Genomic DNA, 6,791 nt, shown 5'->3' with positions numbered 1-6,791 from the left:
TGCCCAGCGGGGATGATTGTTCCCTCGTGCTGAGTGGGCTGTGAGTTAACTAGCACCAGTATAGCAGCTGACAGGAAGCAGTGAGGATCCTGAGACGTGTAACTGGGTCATGTGTAAATACTGCTGTAATGCTGAATAAATGTCTTTCTTAGGAATTTGTTGGACTCCCCTTTGCCGTTTACTTCACTCCCCTAGTTCACTGCCATTGCCACCCCATCCCAGGCAGCACTGACTGCCCTATCGCTGACCCTCCTTGATCCTCGGGGGAACAGGACATCTCTCCTGGCCTCCCCAGGTCAGCGTTCCCGAATCTTGGGGCTGGTCTCCTTGGCGCCACTGTTGTTAGCTGGCTGGGGTTGGCTGAGCAAGTGCAGCTTAAGTGCTGCTCAACCTTGTTAGCGGGGGGTTCTGGCGAGCGCGGTGCCGGCGAATCAGCTGGCGAGCCTTCATTTGCAGTAAGAAGCCCGTGAGTTCTTGTGAAGTGGACCAACTAACGTTGAATAACGTTGCCAGCCTCGCTGAGACGAGCACCGGGAGGCTGCCCACTTCCCGCTCGTTACAACATGTAGAAATCTTTCCGGAGAACAAAGCAATTCTGCAGCAAAAGCAAGGAGTTCAGAGCACACACAACCTGCAGCCACTTGGGGGCAGTTAAGCGCTCATATCCCTACGATTGCAAATGCACTATTAGCAATAGGCTTCAACTGTGCAGCCAGAGGCCGCCACTGTCAATGGGGGTTATGGGTGATCGTTGGGCCAGACGAGCAGCAGCTGGTGATGCCCTGTTATGGTTGCACATGGTCAAGGGGGTTGCCTGGCAGACCTGCGGGCGCTGAGACACCCACCTCTCCGGCCCAGGGGCGAACCCCCCACTGATGGCGGCCAACTCCACCCCCGACCAAAGCTGTTCCCCCCCCCCCTCCCTCCCCCCACATTACTGCCCGAAGTTGAAGGTGGCTACTCACCTCCTCCGATCCTCACAACAGCCATTCTGCCGGGTTCACATTTTTAAAAAGGAGCACTTATCGCTGCCTGCGTGACTACTTGCTGGGGAGGCGGATAGATCAAGAGAGGCTGTTAGATAGGCGGTAGTTCCCGTTAATTGTATGGAGATTGGCTTTAATTGGTGATTATTGGTTTCTCACCGTGCTGCGGCAGAATTTGGTTCTCGTCAACGGGAGCGGGCCGGTTAGATCGCAAACCGATCAGCGCCTGACATGGTTCCTGATTTCGGCCTCTCCGCGATCTAACAGCTGCCTTGCGCTCTTGCTCAAGCTGACGCGGCAGTTAAATCGCACCCATAATGTTTTGTGAGGAATACCAAACAGAAGGAACCTTTGCGAATATATTTAGGGAACTGCTACACAAAACAAGCAGAGCAGTTACTACTCCTGAGGTGCTCATATATTTCCTTATCTGCAGGGCCAGGAGCAGAAATCCTGGAGAATTTTCCCATTTGGAGCTTGAATAATAGTCTCAACACTGACTCTGATCAACTAACACAGGGTTAATGGAGAGGATCTTCCTGGTCAGAATTGTGCTGTAACACACAGACTGCAGCTTTTAGTTTACTAATCTACCAGAGGAGCCTAAATCAAATGCAGCTTCCAATTTGTCCCATCCATTCCTTCCAGTTTAATACATGTTTAATACAACTAACTCTGTATCTGTTTTGTGCAGAAGCTACATTAACACCTCTTGATCGCAAGAACTTCAAAGTCTTGAACATCAGTAAATCTAAATATCAAGTCACAAATCCCAGCACGCAGCAAGCAGGAGTCAGCACTGGGATCACACAGTTGCAAAGATAAACATTAACTTTAGCTCACTGTGTTTACGGGAAGTGTAATAGCAGGAAGTGTAATAGCAGGACTGTGTTTTCTCCATGAAGGGGTTGAAAAACTCAATTAATCTTTCTGAACTGTTTCCAAAGCCTGGAATGGCAAGGACGGCATTTGTTCTCCATGCCTGTCATTTTTCAATGTTTTTATTCTGATGGATTTTGTCAGTCATTGATAACTTTTTCTCTTCGAATTTCAGGAGTCTTCAAAATAAAAAAGAACACTGATATCCTTACAGAAATGTCATAAGATGTTAAGGCAAAGTCGTTCCTTTTTCTCTTTCTTACTTCTACAAATATTACTTCATCCTAAGGGAGAGGAGAGTATGCACCAGACAAAACTGCTCCATTAGAATGAGCTGCATTCATATACTGCCTTTGATGACCTCAGAGAGCCATTAAAGTACCCTTGAGGTTTAGTCATAATTGTAATGTAGGAGAGAACTGAGTTGAGGTAGGTGCATAATGTGGGGCAAATGTGGCAGCATAGCCATCTCTCTTGATATAAACCTTTACCAAAAGGAATCGTTCGATAAATTCAGTGGCTGGCAGTCCTGAAATTTGAAGCATTGGCAAGTTAGCTTGGAATGTATGATTTTTTTTACTAGGTCCCACATCACATGCCCTTTATTCGATACATTGGAAAGTCTTACAATTTATGACACTGCAAATTTTGTAATATTGGACAGAATTTTATTTACCCAGAATTTGGCAGAACAGATTTTGATTGTTTATTCTGTGATGCTCAATTAGATTTTTAAAGACATTTATCCGTGGGAGCTTCACTGGCAAGACCATCGATTGTTATTCATCCTTAAAATTTCCCTTGAGAAGGTGGTGGTGAGCCACCATCTTGAACTGTTACAGTCCATGTGATGCAGTTACACCTACAGTGCTGTTACGGAGGGAGTGTCATGATGTTAGAGTGATCATGGTCGTGTACTTCAGTATTAGATATAAGATGGTACACTTTGTACTTAATAGGAGAGGTCATGGCATTGTGGTAATCCTGAGTCCCAGTGCAATGCTCTGGTGACCCAGGTTCAAATCTCACCACTCCAGATTTGACATTTGAATTCAATAACAAAAAATCTGGAATCAAAAGTCTAATGATGACCATGAAACCATTGTCGATTGTAATAATTGTTGTAATTTAGGGAATTAAATCTGTCACCCTTACCTACTCTGGCAGGCCAGATCCACAGCAATGTGGTTGACTCTTAACTACCCTCTCAGTATCAGTATGAAATGTGAATAGTAAGTATTGTGGTGGTGTAATACTGATGAGGGATGAGCTTGTGTTCATGTTCCACCACAGGATGAAGGACCGCCAATATATTTCCAGGTCAGGATGATGTGTGACTTGGAGGGGAAATCTGCAGGGGGCGGTTTTCCCATGTGTCTGCTCCCCTTATTCACCCAATCCATAGGGTCCATGTCGCTGCTTTGGAAGGGGCTGTCAAAAGAACCTTTGGTGAGTTGCCACAGTACATCTTGAAAGGAGTCCACACTGCTGCCACTGTGCACTGGTGGTGGAAGGAATGGATGCGTCAATCAAGCAGGCAACTTTGTCCTCGAGATGCTGGAGATCTGGAAATAAAAACAGAAGATGCTAGAAAGACTCAGCAGGCCTGGCAGCATCTGTGAAAGGAGAAACAGAGTTAGCATTTCAGATTTGCGACACTTTATCAAAAGAGTTAAATATCACCATGTACCAGCTGTCAGAATGAATGCAAACAAAGCTCTGAAGTGACAATCCATCAACATTTTACTCACTTCTTCCCTGGGGGAATAGGGAAGGAATATCCATTGTCTTAACCAATCTGGCTGAAATTGGGAACTGTGTGCGATGGGAACATGAACACAAGGTAACTTCTCACCAGTATTACGACAAAAATTTGCAGCTCCTCTGGTAGCGTGATATTTGAGGTAGATATTTGAAACTCTAAGGAATAAAATCTCTTTTTGTTTCTTCAAATGTTCAAATGACATCACTTTATTGCTCTGCCCGGAGGTCTTGTGGGTAGAGTTCTTGACTCTGAACAAGAAGTTCCGAGTTCAGTTTCCACCCCAGGAGTTGATGACTAAGGAAGGTGCATTCATCATGTGGTAAAACATGTTGAGTATCAATTGTAAATCCTCCCATTCACCAGTAACAGACAGTACAATGGCAGGCAGTAAGAACCAGAGAAATTCCAGGTCATCCATGTCATGAAAAGAAAATTGGAGTCTCTTTCATCACTATTCAGGGGGGAAGGGGGGAGGGGGAGGGGAGGGGAGGGGAGGGGAGGGGGAGGGGGAGGGGGAGGGGAGGGGGGGGAGGGGGAGGGGAGGGGGAGGGGGAGGGGGAGGGGGGAGGGGGGAGGGGGAGGGGAGGGGGAAGGGGGGTCTGACCCTAGGGGGGGCCTCCGCTGTACCTGAGGCCATGTTGATGCCGTCGAGAAACACAACGGCGTTTACGACGGCGTCAACACTTCGCCTCAGGATCAGAGAATCCCGCCCGGAATTTGCATCGGGCACAAATCAGCTTCCCATTCTCCTGGCCTTCTCCAGTTGGCATGATCAGGATCTCATCCGGAAAGGGTGAGAACCTGATTACACCTCATTTTGCATTCATTTTAATCTGATTCACGAGATTAAAGCAGAACGCAACAGCCTCCTGGGAGTATGCGCCGCCCCCCAACCAGTAGGAACTGCAACGGATGGGCTTTGGTCCAGGTCCTGACAAGCATGGGCCTGTCTTGTTGAACCCCAGAGAGGTAGGGTGGGTCATGGAGGTAAGTCCAGTACCCATGTGCCCCTCTACCGCTGCCAGGCTGCAAAGGGAGGTTCTCCAAAAGGTCCTGGGGGTTGTGTGACCTCGGGCTGGTGTCAAGGAGTGGACCTTGGGACTCTCATCCAGGACGGGTGTTTCATGCCTTCTAGCCCTGGGGAACCTGAAGACTACTCTTGGCATGGTGATTTCTGGCAGCTCGATGATCAAAATCGTCATTCTTGTGTGAGAAGACCCCTTGAACTGACAGGAGAAATCAGTTTCACTCGGGGGGATTCCTTCTTGGAGTATAGGAGAGCAGCAGGTGCAGCCTTGAACTTTGAACTGCTCTGCTTGACAGCTGCGGAATAGATCAAACAGCTAATTGTTGATACAAGCCAGGAAGCCTCAAGTACTTTCCCTTTCTCCTCATGCTTTTAACACTGTATTTTGTTCAAGTCTCTGAACCTTCCTAGGAAGCTCAAACCCTTCGAAATCCCTTGAAAACCATTGTGGACATTAGTTTTCAGTCAATTTCACAGTCTAGTACCTTTGACTAGCCTTTGATAGACAGCTTAATGGTTTTTACATAGGAGACAGGAGCTTTGCTTATTTATCTTTCCCTTTAGAGTTGAATGCACCTGCAGTACCCCCTTATTCCTAACTGTAATGTTTATAAACAACCAAACACTGGATTAGAAAAGAGGAACTGAAAGTACTTGGCTGCTTTGAAGTTCCTTGTAGCTGTCAAGCAGAACAAGGATGCTTACGCTGGGATTGGGCACTCTTTAAAAACAGTGCTCCGAAATTGGTGAAGGCAGGCTGGCCGGCGTGCTTCCCGGTGTGCATATCTCTACATACTAAAGGTGGGTCAACTGTGATCTGGATGGCGTTCATCCACGTGGTGGGAATGATCCCGTGGTTCCCGCCCAAGATGACACTTTGTAATTTTTTCGTATGAATCATGACCTGACTTGCTTCAACATTGAATCTGTCACTTTCTCTGGGTATTAAAGATTACATACCAATGCCTCAAGAGGATTGTTCTATGCTGGTGATGTTCTGATCAACAAGCCTCTCGAAATTCACACAGTAAAAAACATTGTTGATCTTTTACCTCATTGCTGCTGTGTTTGGCTACATAATAGATAACTAATTTCACGTGACATGTTTTGCAACCTATCAGAGGGATGTGATAAAGCATGTGTTCTTCCTTTAACACATAGGGAAAAATTGAAAAACAGTTTGTTGAGACACTCCCTCCACTTCCAATGGAAGAATTAAGTAAATATGTCGTATCAATCACGATCTCAGATCATCCTAAAGCACTTCATGGCCAAGAAATATGGTTGAAGTGCAGTTGCTACTGAGTGTTGAAAGCGGTGGCATGGAGATAGTGGATGTATTGGTGGTCATCTTCTAAAATTCTATAGATTTTGGAATGGTTCCTGCAGATTGGAAGGTTTTGCAGAATTGATAAAACGGAGTCAGTAGTATGCTTGGGATTTTCAGAAGGCTTTTGATAAAATTCCTCACATGAGGTTGGGTAGCAAAATTAAAGCAAATGGGATGGGAGGTAGTATACTGGTATGGATTAAGGATTGGCTAACAGACAGAAAAAAGGTAATAGGAATACACTACACTTTCTCACATTGGCAGACTGTGATTTGTGGGATACTGCAAGAATCAGCACTTGGGCCTCCACTGTTCAAAATATATATCAATGATTTTGTGTGTGGGGACCAATTGTAATTTTCTATGTCTGTGGATGACAAAATTCTGGGTGGGAGTGTATGTTGTGATGAAGATGCAATGCAGCTTCAAGATGATTTGGACAGACTTATTGTGTGGGAAAGAACATGGCAGATAGAATATAATGTGAAAAAAGGTGAGGGTATCCACTTTGGTAGGAGGAACAGATGTGCAGAGTATTTCTTAAATGGTAAGAGATTAGAAAGTGTAGATGTACAAAGGGACCTGGGTATCTCATCATTAAGTCACAGAAAACTCGCATGCAGGTGCAGCAAGCAATTAGGAAGGCGAATGGAATTTTGCCTTTATCACAAGAGAATTTGAGTACAGACATAGCAACGTCTTCCTTCAATTGTACAGCACCTTGGTTAGACCACATCTGGAGTACTGTGTGTAGTTTTGGTCGCCTTACCTCATGAAGGATATTATTGCCACAGCGGGAGTGCA

This window comes from Scyliorhinus torazame, chromosome 6, assembly GCF_047496885.1.
Source record: "Scyliorhinus torazame isolate Kashiwa2021f chromosome 6, sScyTor2.1, whole genome shotgun sequence".
Taxonomy (NCBI): domain Eukaryota; kingdom Metazoa; phylum Chordata; class Chondrichthyes; order Carcharhiniformes; family Scyliorhinidae; genus Scyliorhinus; species Scyliorhinus torazame.
This window is presented reverse-complemented; position numbering follows the sequence as displayed.